This window comes from Hypanus sabinus, chromosome 19 (assembly GCF_030144855.1).
Source record: "Hypanus sabinus isolate sHypSab1 chromosome 19, sHypSab1.hap1, whole genome shotgun sequence".
Classification (NCBI taxonomy): Eukaryota; Metazoa; Chordata; class Chondrichthyes; order Myliobatiformes; family Dasyatidae; genus Hypanus; species Hypanus sabinus.
This window is the reverse complement of record NC_082724.1, coordinates 74,006,699-74,027,052: the sequence shown is the minus strand read 5'-3', so window position 1 is coordinate 74,027,052 and position 20,354 is coordinate 74,006,699. Positions and strand designations below refer to the sequence as shown.

The 20,354-nt window shown below is 43.8% G+C and overlaps 1 protein-coding gene across 8 annotated transcripts in view; it reads right to left on the bottom strand.

Moving 5' to 3' along the window:
• Nucleotides 1-20,354, bottom strand: part of plxnb1b (plexin b1b) — a 411,056-nt gene that overhangs the window by 292,128 nt on the left and 98,574 nt on the right. The window lies entirely within an intron of this gene.

Here is a 20,354-nt window from a genome sequence, read left to right as displayed (position 1 = left end):
GGCATGGATGCTACACAACCTCCTTCCTGATGGGAGTGGGACAAATAGTTCATGAGCAGGTGGGTAGGGTTCCCCATTTTACTGGCCCTTTTTCAGCATCTTTCTACATACACGTCCTTGATGGTGCCAGTGATGGGTTGGAATCACTGGAATAAAGGTAGCTTCGTTTAAAAATTCTCATGCTTCTTTTTAATGATCTCCACTGCGCAAACACAAAAACCGTTCCTCTGTGGAGAGTCAGGAGCAGCAAGTTTCTTGGAGTGCACATCGCATACGATCTCACCCAGTCCTCTCAATACCACCTGTTTAGTGAAGAAGGCACAGCCGCATTCACATGTCATTAGAAGCCTGTGGCCCCCCAGCCCCATTGTAACCAAAGCACTCTGAGTGCCCTGACCAGCTGAGCCACTGTCTGCATCAGTCAGCACGACCTGCAATGGATTGCGGAGGGAATTATCTACACCTCACACCAGAAGTGTTGTGTTCACAGAAAGGGACCCTTCTGCAACACGTTCCACAAACTCTGACCTCCCACTGTCAAGGTCAAATGTACCGCAGCACAAGAACAGGGCCTGTTAGGCTGGGTAGCAGCTTCTTCCTTCAGGCTCGGTGCCATCTGAACACCTTGCTGCCACCCAGTACACGTCATCAATGACAGTGCCAGTAGCACTATACTGTTGTGTATTCAGCTATAAATAGTTATTAGTGGGAACAGTTCAGTGATGTGGTGAGTGAAGTTATCCCCTCTGGTTCAAGAGGGGTACTAACAATTCCTGAACCTGTTAGTGAGAGTCCTGAGGCTCCAGCTCCTTCTCCCTGTCGGCAGCAGCGAGAAGAGAGCATGTCCTGTGTGCTGGGGATCCTCGATGATGGATGCTGCTTCATCACCACCTCTGATTTGGCCATCAACAGTGCTGTCATCAGCAAACTTAAATATGGAGCTGTGCTTAGCCTCACACCCACAAGTATACAGTGAGTAGAGCAGGAGAGTAAGCACACAGCCTTGTGGTTCACCTGTGCTGATAGTGATTGTTGCCAATCCTATATGACTGGAGTCTGCAAGTGAAGAAACCAAGGATCCAGATGCCTAAAGAGGCATTGAGGCCTAGATCTTGGAGCTTGTTAATTAGTTTTGAGGGGATGATAATGTTGCATGCAGACTGTGGTCACTGAAGAGCATCCTGACATAGGCATCTTCACTTTCCATGTGTCCAAACTACATGTTGTATGTATTTGCACTTTATGTCAGCTTGTACGTCTACAGGTTTTCTTTATTATCTGTTAATATCATTGTGTTAATATTCTGTGATACACTGTGATGTACTGTGCTTTGCACCTTAGTCCCAGAGGACCGTTGTTTCATTTAGCAGTGTACATGTGTACGATTGAACGCTAATAAGCAAATGAGGCTCCACCAGTCCTTCAACTGTAATAACTCAGCAGTCGGTATCTGTACCTTCAATGCCGAGCTCCAAGCTGGGCACTTCTGTGCCCAATGCTTCTTGCCTCTCTACTTCTTTTCCTTCCTTTAACTAACTCCCAAACCAAAATGGATCCAAACTCACTTGCCTCGATATACAAGACAGCCTTCCTAAGAGAATGAGGAAAAAGGACTACTTATGTCACTCACAGAGGGAGATCGTCAGCACAAGGCAGGCCCCTGCTCAGCTCAGCTGGCTGCTTGTTCCAAATTTGCATTCAGAGGGGGAGTTCAGAGGGCCTCCCTTTGCAACTCAAGCTGCTGTGCTGCGCCGAAGAACATTTCAAAAAGGATAGTGTGCAGTGAAACAGTGCCGCTCATTATCCTGCAAGAAGTCACTTCCACCACCCACTCCTTTCCCCAACCATTTTCAAAGGATGCAGCAGTATTTAGTCTAATACCATAGATTAAATGAAGCAAGAAACTGTCTTTTGCCAAATTAAAAGAAAATAGATCCTTAGGACCTGAGGCCTCTGAACTGCAAAGCTTTTTCATTAAGGAATTAATTTGATTACCTGCAGCAGTGTAAAAAATCAATTCTTTAAACATGCCTACATTCACAACTGAGGTAAAAGAATATGATTAAAAATCTCAAGAGTAGAAGGTTCCTGAAAAAATTGCAGAAAGATAGTCTTGACTCTTTCCTGTTCAACAGATACTGCCTGACTTGCTGATTATTTACACAATTTTTCTGGGGGGTTTCCCTTCCAAACTTTTGTTCTTTGATTACTGAATTGATTCCTTTAATTGGTGGATTTAGTACAAAGAGTAAGCACATTAGGCCTATATTCCTTTCCGTTTAGAAGAATGAAAAATGATATTGAAGAGTTAAAAATTCAAAGTTTTTGAAAGGGAAATGCAGAGTTAGTGTGACCTCACACAAAATGCTGGTGGAACGCAGCAGGCCAGGCAGCATCAATAGGGAGAAGCACTGTCAATGTTTCAGGACGGGACCCTTCGTCATTGAGGCCCGAAACATCGACAGCGCTTCTCCCTATAGATGCTGAGTAGGTGAGTATTAACTTTAGGCCAATGGAGCTAATTTTACTGTCTCCAGCCAGCAGATCTGAATAGAACTGCCTGCTTTTCAGACATTCAAGCTGAAGACAGACCCAGATTTGGTCGGAAGCACTCCAAGTCCAAACCTTTCCAGTGACAGATGGCACCACATGCGTAGTCCAGCAATGGAACCTGATCTTACTGGGATTCCTCAGTGCTGTAGTCAGGAATTTCCACACCCAGTTCTACATCAGTCCGAACTGGCATGGAATCCCATTAATTTCATTGTGGATTCTAGCCCATGGGATTCTTAAACAAGGGAAATGGCAAACAACTGCTGTTAATCTTTAATTATGCTTAAGTTTATAAATTATTCTGACTGTTTTAATGTACTTTAAATATCTTTGCTATTTCAAGACATTTAGTACAATTAAATCAATTACAAATTTTTAACAGAATGCAGAGCTGGTCAGGGGCATTCCTCCAGGCAACACCTCTTGTTGCCTAGTCACCAAAGAGACCCTGTTTCTTGATTCAGTACAATAATTCACTGTCATGCTATTTGTCTGGATTTGGAGTTTTGTCAGTTCTTGCAAAAATTAGCGGGAAGCTGGAGGATTGGGAAGCATTTAAGAACCAACAGAAGCCAACAAAAAAAAAGCAATAAGGGGAGAAAAGATGAAATATGAAACTAAGCTAACCAATACAGTATTATAAAGGACAGCTTTTGTTCAAATACATAGAGTAAACGAGTGGGCATCTGACTACTAGAAAATGACATTGGAAAAGTATTAATGGGAAAGAAGGAAATGGCAGACAAAATAAAAAAGCATTTTGCATCAGCAACATTCCAGAAATTTGAAACAGAAAGCATCAGTGAGTGAAATCAATGTTACAAACAAGAAGGTGCTTGAGAAGATGAAAAAATCTAAAGGTGGATAAGTCACTATGAACCAAATGGAATATACCCAACGGTTCTGAAAGAAGCGGTGAAGTGATTGGAGGAATCTGTAGTGATCTTTTAAGAATCACCAGAGGCAAGAATGATTCCAGAGGGCTAGAAAATCACAAACACCACTCCAGTCTTTAAGAATAAAGGAAGGCAAAAGACAGGAAATCATAAACTGGTTAACCTGACTTCAGTGGTTTGTAATAAGAGTTTATAATCTTGTTTATAACAGGATTATAAGAGTACATTATTAAGGATGAGATTTCAGGGTACTTGAAGGTACATTTTAAAATAAGCCAAAATCAGCATGGCATCCTTAAGGGGAGATCTTGTTGGACAAATCTGTTGGAATTCTATCAGAAAGTAACAAGAAGGATTGACAAAGGCAAGCCTGTGGATATTATTTACTTATTTCTTCAGAATATCTTTGACAAGGTCCTATACTTGAATCTGCTGAATCAGTTATCAGCCAATAGCATCACAGGGCAGGTGCTAGCATAGAGATAGAAGACTAGCTGACTGATAGAAGGCAAGTAAAGACCTAATCTGATTGGCTGCCAGTGACTAGTGGTGTTCAATAGAGGTCACTGTTGGGTGTTGGGTTATCTTTTCACCACTTACACATTATATGCCAATGAGCTAGATGAGAGAATTGATGGTTTTGTGGCCAAGTTTACAGATGATATGAAGATTGGTGGAGGGGCAGGTAGTGTTGAGGAAACAGGGAGCCTGCAAAAGGACATGAATCAGGTTGGGAGAATGGGCAGATGAAACACGGGCCACGCACATTGGTAGAAGGGTTAAAGACATCGACTATTTTCTAAACAGGGACAAAGTTCAGAAATACGTGGTGCAAAGGGATTTGGGAGTCCTAATGTAGGGTTCCACAAAGGATAATTTGCAGGTTGAGTTAGTAGTAAGGAAGGCAAATGCAATGTTACCATTTATTTTGAGAGGACTAGAATATGAATGGATGTAATGCTGAGGCTCTTTAAATCATTGCTCAGACCATATCTGGAGAATTGCAAGCAATTTTAGGTACCGTATCTAAGGAAAGATATGCTAGCATTGGTGGCAGACCAGAGAAGATTTTCATAATAATAATTCCAGGGATGAGGAATGTTTGAGGGCTCTAGACCTGAACTCACTGGAGTTTAGAAGGATGGGGGTGGGGCCTCACTGAAACCTATTGAATACTGAAAGGCCTGGGAGAGTGGACATGCAGAGGATTTTTTTCTAGTAATGGGAGAGTCTAGGAGGCCACAGCTCTAAAAGAATGTTCCCTCAGAACAGAGATGAGGAGGACTTTTTTAAGCCAGAGGGTGGTGAATCTGGAGAATTTATTGCCACAAAACAGTTGAGGAGGCTAAGTGATTGGATGCACAATGGATTCCAGTTAATTGAGCTATCAGGTAAACAGGGCAGCCACTTACTTGGGACAACTCAATGATCAAAAGCAGAGAAAATAGCCAGGATTCCTTTTATAACCATATAACATATAACAATTCTTTGTTTATATGCTACTTAACTGGGACAGGAGATCATTCTCAAACAGTTTCTAATCTGTGTCAGTCATGTGCACTTGTGTGACTGTTACATACCACACCATGCACAGAGCGAACAGTTTTTAGATAGATTCAGCTCTGGAGTAAAAATAAATGTTTTCACTACTTCAACAAGTTAAAAGCTGAGAAGAATTTGAAGTTATTAACAAACATCTTGAATGTTACAATGAAAATAAAGATTTGGAGGATGCAATCATCGAAAGCATTGTATGAAGGCAGTCCATTATCTGCACTAGGTGTCTGCACTGATATTGTTAATCTAGAGCCAAAGGAACTCACGGCATACACTGAGTGAGCTCCTTCATCGATAACCTTTAACAACTAGTACATAAGTTTTATAGTACTGTAGTATTGCATTGTTCTGTATTACATTTAAACACATTATTTGTTACTCAGTTAAATGGTCTCAGAGCTGCTGAAAGAATTGGCAGCAATTCCCCACACAAGTGAAAAACCATTATGATTTTAAATCAAAAGGGAACACAAGTGATTACAGAGAGGTCATCCAGTCATCAGGTGCAGTGTGCCTGACTACTTCTGGGAAACTACATGAACAAAGCCTCATTTCTGAGGAAAAAAATAATCTTTCTCTATATTTATTTCTTATTTATTATTCTTTCCTCCTTTCTGTATTTGCAGACTGGTTGAACCCTAAGTTGGTGTGACCTTTCATTGATTCCATTATGGTTATTATTCAATTATGGACTGATTGAGTATGCCCACAAAATAAATGAATATGTATATGAATATGTTGTATATGGTGACTTTTATAATAAATTTACTTTCAACTTTGGACCAAGGGATTGGAAGCAGATGGCTAGAAAATGCACACCTACCTGGCTTCTGTACAGAAACATAAATAACTTCCATTTTTCAACTCTAGCATTGCAGATATGAACATCACAAATACACCAAAGACAAGTGAATGTGATGGAATTTCAGTTCATAACTTTGTGTATTTTTAGTGACTGCAATCCCAATATGTCAGCACTAAACCCAATCTCAAAACAGATCACAGAAATTAGAAAGGATGCTTCAATGATCATCCAGCATTACTGGTATCTGGAGGCATGGAAATCTTCAGAAAAAAACTAAATTGTTGGCTTTAACAGAATCCAATATTTATACTTTTCTCCCCCCCCCCCCAACTTCCCTTTCACCTGCACCCCCCTTCACATCCCACCTCTCTTTTATCTGCACCCCTCCCTTTCGCCTTCTGCCCCTGTCATAGACCATTGTAGCCATCATCAATGGATACTTTGGAAGTGGTTATTACAACTACTCAAAAATCACAGTCCATCCAACTGCATGCTGCAGATACAGGCTTTGAGCCCGCCCACTGCCACTGACTGCTAGTTAAACTACTAGCCACATGGCCAGTGGTTCAGAACAATCCAACGCCATAACTGCCTCCTCCCTCATTACCGTAGCCCATGCACAACTTTGACTCAGAAGCCAGTACAAAACAGAACATTGCATTGGAACAAAGCCAAGCAAGGAAAACAAGTCACAAGCTAGACTGCAACCCTGCAGGTGTTTAAATGACTCATCAGACTGATGTTGATAACAGGTTCAGGGAAATGGTTATTAGAACAAGACTGCAAAAGGAAATACTTTACATTGTATTCTTGAGTAGCAATCTGTCCCAACATCTTCTCTCAAGGCAGTCTGCAGACTGGTAACATGGAGTGTGTGTGGCATGCCCACCCACTTTTGAACTAGTTCCATTTGACTTGAAGGTCTATCAGTTTGCTATATCTAAGCAAGCAAAATTCTTCGATGGAACTAACATTTTATGCCCCTCATCTCTCAATAGTTAATGCCTAGGGAGGGGTGGAGAAGAGAATCTATTTTGATCTTAAATCAAAAGTCAAAACATTTGATTACAGAATAGGTACAAAGTGTACGACCATAGCTGGGAAGCTGAAATGAGCAAAACCCAATCACAAAGGCAACAGCACAATTATGGATCAAAGTGGCAGATTCACTCCCTGGTTTAGTCCACAAACATGAAACACAAATGACATTTAATTTATACTACAAGGCAATATTTTGTCTTTGGTGGATGAGGCACCTTGTCTAGGGCAGAAAATATGTTAAACCCAGCCCACACACATTAACTCCCAACCAGAAAAGCAGGTCAGATATTTATGATTCAGATTAATTTATTTATCACATGTAGATCAAATCATACAGTGAAATGTGTCATTTGGTTAACTTGCAGATGTGCTGGGGGCAACCTGCAGGTGCAGCCACACATTCTGGCGCCAGTGTTGAAAGGAACAAATCCAAACACAACAAGCAACAAAACAACAGAAAACGACGAGTGGGAGAGATAGTCATGGAAAACTAATCACTTCCTCAGGACACAAATTCTGTTACTCCATGTAGTAGCTAAGCTTCAGCTGATGATATTTATCATTTATCCTTGTCCTTGATTTATAGCTTGCCTCAAAAACACATCTAGTGTGTGTTCCACCATTCAACAAAATCATAGCTGAGCCAGTCTTCGGATCATTACATCCACATGCTTTAGATTTCCTTGTAGTTCAAATGTTTATCCATACCTGCTGAAAGATAGTTCATGACTTTACCTTCATTGCTCTCTCAAGGGGATATTTCCAAAGGCTCACAATGCTGACTGGTTAAAGTTCACCTCCTTAACCTTTCAAATGTCAACCTTTTGTTCATTCCAGGAATCCGTCTAGTTAGGGAACCTTCTCTGCACTGCTTCCATTTCAAGCAAGTGATCCAGTACCTCCACTGGCGGGCAGCCATGTTTAGAGCCTGACCTGCCTACTTAGGCTGTTCCCACAACTGAAAACTGAAAAGAAACTTATGCCGACAAGTTTTAATATTATGTGAAGAATGCAAGAGAACTGGAATGATTGAAACTGTGGTGATATGTTGTGTCTGGATGAACTGGGGCGATACTGTTCATCAGTTTAGTACGTGCAAGGAATTCACCAACCCAGTCTTCACCATTTTATCCTTTCTGGATACTGAGTCTCAATTCAGACTCTCCTGGCTCCAATTTGAGAGCATTCCTTCACTCACTATGTTCCCAAACCAGTTCAGTTCAGCTGGTTTGGGAATACCACATCCAATGGGATCCCACCACCAAGCACACCTGCCCTTACACCTCCTCCCTCACCACCATTCAGGGCCCCAGACAGTCCTTCCAGGTGAGGCGACACTTCACCTGTGAGTCGGCTGGTGTGGTATACTGCGTCCGGTGCTCCTGGTGTGGCCTTTTATATATTGGTGAGACCCAACGTAGACTGGGAGACCATTTTGCACCTATGCTCTTGTCCACCAGAGAAAGCAGGATCTCCCAGTGGCCACACATTTTAATTCCACGTCCCGTTCCCATTCTGATATGTCTATCTACTGTCAAGATGAATCCACACTCAGGTTGGAAGAACAACACCTTATATTCCATCTGGGTAGCCTCCAACCTGATGGCATGAACATTGATTTCTCTAACTTCTGTTAATGCCCCTCCTCCCCTTCTTATCCCATCCTTAATTTTTAATTTTTTAGTTTTTTTTTCTTTCTCTCTCTCTGTCCCTCTCACAATCACTCTTTGCCTGTTCTCCATCTTCCTCTGGTGCTCCCCTCCCCTTTTCTTTCTTCAAAAGGCCTTCTGTCCTATGATCCTTTCCCTTCTCCAGCCTTGTATCCCTTTCGCCAATCAACTTCCCAGCTCTTAGCTTCATCCCTCCCCCTCCTGTCTTCTCCTATCATTTCAGATTTCCCCCTCCCACTTTCAAATCTCTTACTATCTTTTCTTTCAGTTAGTCGTGACGAAGGCCCAAAATGTTGACTGTACTTCTTCCTATAGATGCTGCCTGGCCTGCTGTGTTCCACCAGCAATTTTGTGTGCGTTGCTTGAATTTCCAGCATCTGCAGATTTCCTCGTATTTGCACCTGGTTATGTTCAACCCTTGAATGCAAAAGCCTTTGTAACACACACAAACGCTCGAGGAACTTGGCAGTTCAAGCAGCATCTCTGGAGAGGAATAAAGAATCAGTGGTTTGGTTTGAGGCCCTTCATCAGGACTATTCAAAAAACCCTCAGCCTCCTCACCAGCCCAACTCTTTGTTTCCTTCTGTTCAGTGTCAGCCTCTCCCTGTCGTAAAGCAACAAGTTATTCTCCAACAACAATTTATTTAACGAGATGGGCCCTTCCAGCCTTCTGAGCTACAGTGCACTGCCACTCCTGATATAGCCCTAGCCTAGCTAGCTACAGGACAACTTACAATGACCAATCGGCCTACCCAGACTGTGGAGGGAAACCGGAGCAGCTGAAGAGATCTGGTGAGGGTGTACAGATTCCTTGCAGATGAAGTCGGGATTGACCTCTGATGCCCCAAGCTGTAATAACATCGCACTTACTGCTACACTACCGTTAAGGTCTAATTGATCTATGATGATGCACGGAATTCTTTTGATTCCTGAGTCGACCCGCAAAGCAAACCTCCAGATCAAAGTAAACCAGGAAACGCAGGGAGAGTTTTGGCAGGCTGGGGTGATCTTCTGAGTGAGGTATATTTTTAAAAATCCAGCCAATTAGCAGATATCTAGCTGACAAAAACAACAGCAACACTTTTGACTAGTGCAATGATTCTCAAACTTGAATGCTTGGCCAAATTGCTTTGCAGGCCCGCTGAACTCGAGGTGTAAACTGGGTGTGAAGTCACACCTCCAAATGATTCTCATTGACATTCTTTCATGGTGGCCAACACCAGCTACACCAGAGGGAAGTGACACCACATCTATTACACAATCAGAAAAATTCATCAAGAAAGTCAAGGTCAGAAAGGATTTGTGCTCAACAGTTTGAATATTCTTTGCGTTATAGGTGCGAAACTGAACGTAGAACAGTACAGTACAAGCACAGGTTCATCAGCCCACAATGGCATGCTGAGCTAATTAAATTACTAACCAACATACAAAAAACTGCTGGATAGGAACACAGCAGGCGAGGCAGCATCTATGGAAAAGACCAGATGTTCCAGGCAAAGACACTTCATCGGGATGGAGAAAAAAAGATGAAAAGTAAGAAGGTGGACAGACAGACATACTTTACGAGGGAAAATGAGTTTCGTTACAGTCGCACCAAGAATAGTGTAGAAATATAGCAATATAAAACCTACTGGCTCAGGGTGTCTGACACTCCGAGGGAGGAGTTGTAAAGTTTGCTGGCCACAGACAGGAATGACTTCCTATGACGCTCAGTGTTGCACCTCGGTGGAATGAGTCTCTGGCTGAATGTACTCCTGTGCCTAACCAGTACATTATGGAGTGGATGGGAGTCATTGTCCAAGATGGCATGCAACTTGGACAGCATCCTCTTTTCAGACACCACCGTCAGAGAGTCCAGTTCCACACCCACAACATCACTGGTCTTACGAATGAGTTTGTTGATTCTGTTGGTGTCTGCTACCCTCAGCCTGCTGCCCCAGCACACAACAGCAAACATGATAGCACTGGCCACCACAGACTCGTAGAACATCCTCAGCATCGTCCGGTAGATGTTAAAGGACCTCAGTCTCCTCAGGAAATATAGACGGCTCTGACCCTTCTTGTAGACAGCCTCAGTGTTCTTTGACCAGTCCAGTTTATTGTCCATTCGTATCCCCAGGTACTTGTAATCCTCCACCATGTCCACACTGACCCCTTGGATGAAAACAGGGGTCACCTCAGGTCCACCACCAGCTCCTTAGTCTTTTTCGCATTAAGCTTCAGATGATGATGATGTGGGGGGAGGGGAAGAAGAAATACAAGGTGAAAACAGGAGGGGGGGTGAAGTAAATTGCTGGGAAGTCGACTGGTGAAGAGACAAAGGGAATCTGATAGGAGAGGACAGAAAACCATGGATGAAAGGGGGAGAAGCACCAGAGGGAGGGGATGGGCTGGCGAGGAGATAAGGTGAGAGGGGCAAACAGGAATGGGAAATGGAAAAGGACATAAGGACAAACTTTTACCAGAAGTTTGAGAAATCAATGTTCATGCCATCAGGTTGGAGGCGAACCAGACAGAATATAAAGGTGTTGGTCCTCTAGCCTGGATGTGGCCTCGTTGCAACAGTAGAGGAGGCCATGCACTGACATGTCGGAATGGAAGTGGAAACAGAATTAAATGGGTGACCACTTGGAGATTCCACTTTTTCAAGCGGAAGGAGTGTGGGTGCTCGGTGAAGCAGTCTCCCAATCTACGGCAGGTCTCAATGATGTACAGGAAGCCACACTGGGAACACTGGATACAGTAGATGACCCTAATGAACTCACAAATGAAGTATCACCTCGCCTGGAAGGTCTGTTTAGGGCCCTGGGTAGTACTGAGGGAGGTGGTGTAGGAACAGGTGAAGCACTTGTTCTGCTTGCAAGGTTAAGTGCCAGGAGAGAGATCAGTGGGGAGTCGCATAGGGAGCAATCCCTGCGGAAAGCAGAAAGTAGGGGCGGGGGGGGGGGGGTTATGATGTGCTTGGTGGTGGGATTCCATTGGAGATGGCGGAACGTATGGAGAATTATGAGCTGAATGCAGAGTCTGGTAGGGGTGGTAGGTGAGGAGACCTATCTCTGGTGGGACAGTGGAAGGATGGGGTGAGGGCAGCAAGGAAGGGAAGCCCCTTTCTTTGAAAGGCATCTCCTTAATTCTGAAACTAATCTCTTTGGACACACAATGTCCATTCCCTTCCATTGTCCGCACATTCATCGGCCTAACTAAAGCCCCTCTAATGTTTCTACCTCTCCTACTACCCCAGTCACCCACCACTCTAAACATTCATCTTGCCCCTCACCTCGTTTGAAATTACCCCCTTTCACCTCAAATGCATGTCTTCTGGTATTAGACATTCTCAACCCTGGGAAAAAAATACTGTCTGGTTTCCTATCTGTGCCTCACATAATCTTACAAACTTCCATCAGATTTGCCCTTGACCCTGCCACTCCAGAGAAAACAACCCAAGTTTGTCCAACCTGCTGCTCTCTAATCCAGGCAATACCCTGGTAAACCTCTTCTGCATTCTCTTCAAAGCTTCAACATCTTTCTGATAATATAACAACCAGAACTGTATGCAATACTCCAGGTACAGCCTAACTATAGAGTTTTATAAAGCTACAGAATGGCACAACTCATTTCGAAGCAGCTAAAACAAGAGCTGACGTATGTTACTGACATCAAAATTTATGCGTTTGTATCAAGTTTGATCACCACTTGATATCAGTCTCATATTTATTGATATTTTACTGAACTCTGTTTGAATCAATGAAATGACCCAAGGGCTGCTGTTTAAAGGAATAAGCAGTATTAAAAGTTAAGTTGTATTTTGACAGTATATTAAGATTTTTTCTCTGGGGTGTTAGGAAAATGGAAGGCTGTGTGGAAGGGCAGGGCTAAACTGATTTTAGAGTTGTATGTTAAAAGGCCAGCACAACATTGTGGGCTGAATAGCCCCTACCGTACTGTCACGCTCTGCGTGCTATTGTTAGCGTAAAGCTCAATGGGGAAAAGCAAAGATACAACACCCTTTCCTAGCATTAATGCCGCTAAAAGAGGAAAACCGTTAAATACAAGTTTTACTGTTGTTACACTACTTGGACAACTTTATGATTCACTGCTTGTAAATAAAGCGAAAATCATTTGAAAAATACTCATTAAAATAAAACTGCTACTTCAATTTTTAAATAGCTTCAGTGAAACAGCTCCATACCAAGGAAACAACTTCGGAACCCCCAGGCACACATTTTCCAGTTCAGGTGCTGAATAATTTCAGCTTGAAGTGATCACAGTGCTCTCGCTTCACACTGGAGGAATTAATTACCTATTCTGACAGTTGCTCCATGAAGAGAGGATTGGAAAAGGGGACAGGGAATAAAGGCAGTGTGCAGAAATAGCATACTGCACTACACATTAATCTGTTACAGCATTCGGTCCAAGTGAAGTGTGAATCAAGCACTAATTGATGGGTGGGGGGGAGAGAAGAGAGTTAACACACTCAATGGCTCCACCATAATTTCAGAATTTCATTGGTTTCAATATTTTGTATTTTACCTTACTTTTATTACAAACTGTTTGTAGATGTGCCTCCAGATCAAAGATTTCAGCTACAAAGTACATCACTTTCTCCTTCCAAAGCAAGAAAAAACTGAATCCTTTTGGGTGTCTATTAGTTTCCTATTTTTTAATTCCATTCTTTGCTTGCAACAAAACTTTTCTATTTGCTAATATTCTATTGTTACACCACAAACAAATTTGAGGATGTATTCTGGGCCCAATATAATGATACAACTACAAAAAAAGGCATGACCACAGCTATACTTCATTAGGGTTTTGAGGAGAATTGGTATGACACCAAAGACTCTTGCAAATTCCTACAGATGTACTATGGAGAGCATCATATGGAGGGTCCACTGCACAAGACTGGAAAAAGCTGCAGAAAGTTGTAAACTCAACCAGCTCGACCATGGGCCCTCGCCTCCCCAGCATTGAGGACACCTTCAAAAGGCAACGCCTCAAGAAGACAGCATCCATCATTAAGGACATGCATGGAGTAAAACAGATGCATAAAAAAAATCAAAAGTTACATCTCCTCAAGGAGTTTGCTATCTTTTTCCAGCTGATTCCTAAAATTCCATCAAAGCCTCAGGACAAAAACAGAGACAGAATCAAGCGATTATTTTTGGGTTGGGAGCTCTAACCCACTGGGTTGCCACATGGACTGGAGCTGGGAACCAGTTGTTCACTATCCTGATTTATGATGGGTGAAGAGAACTAGCCAGGATATTCTCCAGTGTGGGTCTACAGAAGCTTGATGAAGTTTTAGAGGACATGACAAGTCTGTGCATACTTTTTTAGATATATAAATGCACAGTGGAGCATATCCTGACTAAATGCAGGGGAAGACAGCATTTACCCAGTACACTGGGAACGCCTACTTGCGCGATCAATGGGAGGCTCACCTACTACACCGCCGCTACCTCGGAATTGGCACTGGGGGTGAGGGAGAAGGGCCGGCGTCCTGGTGAGGTTGAGACAGCATGCTAATCGGCCGCCGCTCCCTAGCATTCTCCCTGTTCCAGGCGGACAGGCCAAACATCCCCTCTGGAAAGAGTAAAGGAGGTGGGGTACACTTCATGGTCAATAATGCCTGGTGCGATCCCCGGAATGTTCATGCCCTCAATTCCTTTTGTTCCCTGGATCTGGAATACCTGGCGTAGACTCTTCTGGCTTCCGAGGGAGTTCACAGCTGTGTATATTCTGCTGCAAGCCGATCTCAGGAACTGTACAAGACCATCAGCATCCTGGAGACTGCACACCCGGAGTCATTGCCGGTGACTTTCATAAAATGTCGCTGACTAAAGTCTCTCTGAAGTTTTGTCAGCACAGCCAGGTGAGCACACCGGGAGAGAGCATACTCGACCACTGCTACTCTCCCTACACAATGCTTACAAAGCGCTCCTTCAACCTCCATCTTGCTGCTGTCAAAGTACAAGCAGAAGCTGGAACAAGAGGCAGCCATAGTTAAAACCGTCTACTGTTGGCCTGACCAGCCGGCCTCCCTGCTTTGATGACGTCAACTGGAATGTCTTCCATGATGAGGATATCTCCGAGTTCACGGATGAAGTCATGAGTTTCATCCAGAAGTGTAACGAGGATGTTGTCCCCAGAAATCGGTCAGGGTCTATCCAAACCAGAAACCCTGGATCAACAGTTCCGTGCGAGCAGTATTTGCCGCGCAACATAGAGCTTACGTTGCCGGTAATCAGCAGGAGCTCAAGAAATGCAGTTACAATCAGCACAAGGTCATCAAGGCAGCGAATCGACAATACAGAGACAAGATCCAGACGCATCTTTCCACCAACCACACACGCAGTTTATGGCAAGGTCTGCACACCATCGCAGACTTCAAAGCTGAACGCAATGGAGTTTCCAGTGTCGCTGCCTCTCTCCCAGACGAGCTAAATCTTTTTTACGCTCGATTTGATGTGGCCAACACTGAGCCTCTGAGGAGACCTACAGCTGATGCGACTTGCAGCTCGGTCATCTCTGAAGCCAAAGTACTCAGGTGTTTCCAACAAGTGGGCAGTCGCAAGCCCTCAGGACCGGACAGCATCCCAGGACGGGTATGCAGGATGTGTGCGGCACAACTGGCAGGTGTGTTTACAGGCATTTTTAATCTCTCCCTCTCCCAGTGTAGAGTGCCCTCCTGCTTCAAAACACCCACCATTCTTCCTGTACCTAAAAAGACCAAAGTAATATGTCTGAACAACTGGCATCCTGTCGCACTCACCTCAATAATAAGCAAATGCTTTGAGAGGCTGGTCAAGGATTACATCTGCAGCTTGGAGCCAACCACACTGGACCTCCTACAATTCATCTACCAACACAACAGATCAACAGACGACGCAATAACCACAGCTCTACACACCGTCCTTACACATCTGGAGAAGAGGGATGCTTATGTGAGAATGCTGTTCTTGGACTACAGTTCAGCATTCAACACCATAATTCCCCACAGGCTCGACAAGAAGCTCAGAGACCTCGGTCTTCACCCGCCTTGTGTAGTTCGATCCTGGACTTCCTGTCAGATCGCCAGCAGGTGGTAAGAGTGGACTCCCTCACCTCCAACCCTCTGCCCCTCAACACACGAGCTCCTCAGGGCTGTGTACTAAGCCCCCACCTTTACTCTCTGTATACCCATGACTGTGACTCCACCCACAGCTCCAATCTGTTAATCAGATTTGCTGACGACACTACACTGATTGGCCAAATCTCAAATAATAACGAGGCAGCCTACAGGGAAGAAGTCATCATCCTGACACAATGGTGTCAAGAAAACAACCTCTCCCTCACTCTCGCAAAAACTAAGGAGCTGGTTGTGGATTACAGGAGGAATGGAGACAGGCTAACACCTATTGACATCAATGGATCTGGGATTGAGAGCGTGAACAGTTTTAAGCTCCTCAGCATCCACATCATTGAGGACTCACATGGTCAGTACAGACCGGCTGTGTGATGAAAAAGGCACAACAGCACCTCTTGCACCTCAGATGGTTGAAGTAGTTTGGCATAAGCCTCAAAATTCTAAGAAATTTCTACAGGGACTCAACTGAGAGCATCCTGACTGGCTGCATCACTGTCTGGTATGGAAACTGTACTTCCTTCACTCGCAGGACTCTGCAGAGAGTGGTGCGGACAGCCCAGCACATCTGTAAATGTGAACTTCCCACTATTCAGGACACATACAAAGACAGGTGTGCAAAAAGGGCCCGAAGGATCATTGGGGATCTGAGTCACCCCAACCACAAATTGTTCCAGCTGCTACCATCCAGGAAATGGTATTGTAGTATAAAAGCCAGGACCAACAGGCTCTGGGACAGCTTCTTCCACCAGGCCATCAGACTGATTAATTCATGCTGACGCAATTGTATTTCTATGCTATATTGACTATCCTGTTGTACATAATATTTATTATAAATTACTATAAACTGCACATTTCAGTGGAGACATAACAAAGATTTCTACTCATGTACATGAAGGATGGTACTGAATAAAGTCAATTCAATTCAAAGTCCCTCACCATCTCGGTCATGCTCTCTGACATTGGGAACGAAGTAGAAAAGCAAATTCAGGAACGGTTTTTACCCCTCAACCATTCGGCTCCTGAACCAGTGTGGAAAACTTCACTCACTTCAACATTGAACTAACTGCACAACCAATGGACTCACTTTCAAGGACCCTACAACTCATGTTCTCAGTACTATTTATTTAATTTTTTTGTATTTGAACATTGTCTTATGTATATTGTTTTTTGCCTGTCTTCGTGTGTACAGATTTTCGCTGATTCTATTGCATTTCTTTGTGCTACTGAGAATGCCTGTAAGAAAATGAACCTCAGGATAGTATACCACCCGAGTATAATACGTCCAGGGTATTAAGAAAAAAAATCCACTTTTGCTACAAAGGAGTGTGTGTAACATTTTTAAATGGTGGAATGCAGAGACAAGAGACTGCAGACGCTGGAACCGGGCACAAATAAAAACACTACTGGAGGACGCTCCCAGGTCAGGAAGCACCTGTGGAGGGAAATGGATAGTTGGGGTTTTTTCTCAGGTTGAGACCTTCTATCTCTCGTTGTTCAGCGGGATTGATATATAGATAAAGTTTTATTTGCCACATGAACATCAAGACAATGTGAAAAGTGCCTTTTTGGGTCAACAACCAACACAGTCAAAGGATTTTGCTGGGGTCATCCCACAAGAGTCGCCATGTTTCCTGAACCAACACAGCGAGCCCACATTTCAATAACCCCAAATGTCTGTCTTTGGAATTGAGAGGAAACAGAACAAAAGCACCCACTGAGAACCCATCTGGTCATGGGGAGAGTGCATGAACTCTTTACAACAGCGGCCGGAATCCAACCCCCATGATCACTGGCACTGTGGAGTAACCGCTATGACATCAAGACACCCCTTATCTTGTACACAATTAATGAAGTTAACATACAGGTAACATTCCCAGCAAGCAATTATGAAAAGCAACAGTGGCCTTTAGTGTGCAGCTTAGCAAGCAATTAGAAAAAAGTGGCCTACTGACTTTTACAGCAAGAGTGTTTGACTAGTTGAAGAAATGCTCCAATTCTACTCAGCCCTCTGTATATTGTATACTGCCTTCCCTACTGAATGAAGAATACATTTGCAATTGAGTGTGATGTGGAGAGATTAAACAGACTGAGTATGTAAGTTATAAAAATGAGCGGTGATCTCATAAACATACAAAATTCTCACAGGACAGGGTATTGTTGTTTCAGCTCTCTCAAGAAGCAGAAGGTCAAAGTTGGCACAAATTTCTTCACAGACAGCAAGCCTTGAGAATTCACTACCCTAGAGCAGTTGAATCATTGGAGAAATTTGTCAGATTTGTAGATATCTTTGTAGGACTTGAGGCAGAAAACTGGTAATGATGTAAAAAGAGAATCAGTTACCATGATCAGCATGCACCTTCAAGCTCATGGACAGATCTCATCTCAGCATTATCACTTCTGAACAGACAAGTCAGACTCTTGGCCTCACAATCTACCTCACTATGATCTTACACCTTACTATTTACCCGCAGTACACTTTCTCTGTAGCCTTTACACTTTACTCAGTATTATTATTGTTTTATCCTTGCTCAATGGACAGTTTTTCACCGTATCCTGGTACGCGAGACAATAGTAAGCCAATACTGAAAGGCAGGGTAAATATGAGGGGTAACTTCTTCTATTTCTTATGAACTTATGTCACATTTACAAAATACCAGAATTCTGGATTCCACTTCCCTCCCCCACTGCTTAAAATAACCCCACAGACAGCAAATAGTAAAGGCAAATCACGCTGTGATTATAATTCTTAAGAAGCTGTATTAAGTTCCCTTTTCTCCCTGATCATCAACCGACTGCTCCATTGTTTCAGTGTAAAGCACAGGAATAATCAGCTCAAGCTATAAAACTGGATCTCCTGTTCTCCAGTGTCACCTTGGCTCCCAGGGGCATGGGAAACTTGATTTTAAACAGGCAATGCCAAGAGATTCAGTGGTTGTCCAGAAGCCAAAGAGGGAGGCAAGAGGGAATGAGAAGCCAGCTTTTATTCAGCCCCTTTCACAACTGAAAAACAGCTCAATAGCCTAAACAGCCAAAGAATTATTTCTGAAGGGTGGCCACTGTAGGTATCTTGGCAAATATTGCTGTCAAGCTCCACATCCCACACAAGCCCCGTGTGCTGTCCCCTCATTTCATGGAGTGAGGCTCACTGGTTAAGGACAGGGGCGCCCAACTCTTATTCCATGGACCCCTACAATTAACCAAAGGGTCTGTGAACCCCTGGTCTAGGAGTACAAATGTCACTTTTGGTGCGATAGGTCCTGGGTTCAGATCCTGGACGAGCCCGAGCCTGAGCCCCCGTTTTATTAGCAACTGATCACATTCTATGGGGGGCATGGTAGCATAGTGATCAGTCTAACACTATTACAGCAACAGCTGCTGTTTGTACCTTCTTCCTGGGGCTGCAGGGGATTTCTCCAGGTGCTCCATGCCAGAGGTGTATGGGGTAGTCGGTTAATCGGTCAAATGGGTGTAACTGGGTGGCAGGGACTCGAAGGGCCCGAACAATGCTAGATCTCTTAAAAATATACTTTGGGTGGGTAAAGACGTTACTTTTACACTGCATCTTGGGGAATGGAAAGAAACTTTTCTTGCTCTTTGTGCCAAGTTCAGTAAAGGAAGAGATACTGAAAGCACACCTCAACAAAATGTACTACAGGTTAAGCATTTCAAGATTCAAGATTGCTTAATATCGTTTCCAGCACACAAGCTGAAGAGAGTGAAATAATTGTTACTCTGGATCTGATGCAGGACAAAAAAAGCAAACAATAAATATAAAAGCTAAGATGGCTTATATACACAAAGTGATGGTAGGCCCAGGAGTGTTTGTACAGGAAATGTTAAAGCGGTAGTGGTTAGGGGTTTGGAGGGGTGGGTGAGTGTTGATCAGGCTTGCTGCTTGGGGAAAGTAGCTCTTTTTGAATCTGGTGGTCCTGCTATGGATGCTATATAGCCTCCCCCCTGATGGGAGTGGAACAAACAGACCATAAGCAGATCCTTCGTGATGTTACTGGCCCTTTTTGGGCTCCTTTCTGTATTTATGGCCTTGACGGCGGGTAGGCCGGTGATGCGTTGGGCAGTTTTGTTTACCCGTTGCAGAGCGTTTCTGTCCGCTGCCGTCAAACTTGGTCATCGCTGCTCACTACCCAGGGACACAAAGCCAAATACAAAATATAAAGAGTCTCACTGCCACGCTGGATAATAAGATCAACCCAGGAATTTAGACTGGGCGCATGAAAAAAGACAATCCCATCATGGTGGGTGTAGGGCGACGACCTCACTAGCCAGACTGGTCACTGCTCTGCATCCTAGGCACGCTACACGATGACATGAAGTGATGATTTTAACCAGGTCCACCATGGAGCCACTGTGAGTACAGACTGGTGCCAAGGAAGGCTGGGACATTGCCATGACATCTCAATCTTTCCTCACACCTCATGTCCTATGGTGGGGCCAATTTGAATGGAATCTCTGCAGCCTACATTGGCTCCGCTCCAGAGTTATTCCAACCTACGACAGTCATCGACACGCAGTATATAAACAACACCAGAAACGCCAAGTCACTGGCTAGCCTTTCACTGAAGTGCCGAACCGTTCAAAATTCCTGCAAGGCTAATCTACCCTCATTGTACAACATCACCCACAATAATCTTCCAAGAGGACCACAACCTTGACATGAGCCTCAGTGAGCTGGAGAGCTATGATAAGTGGAC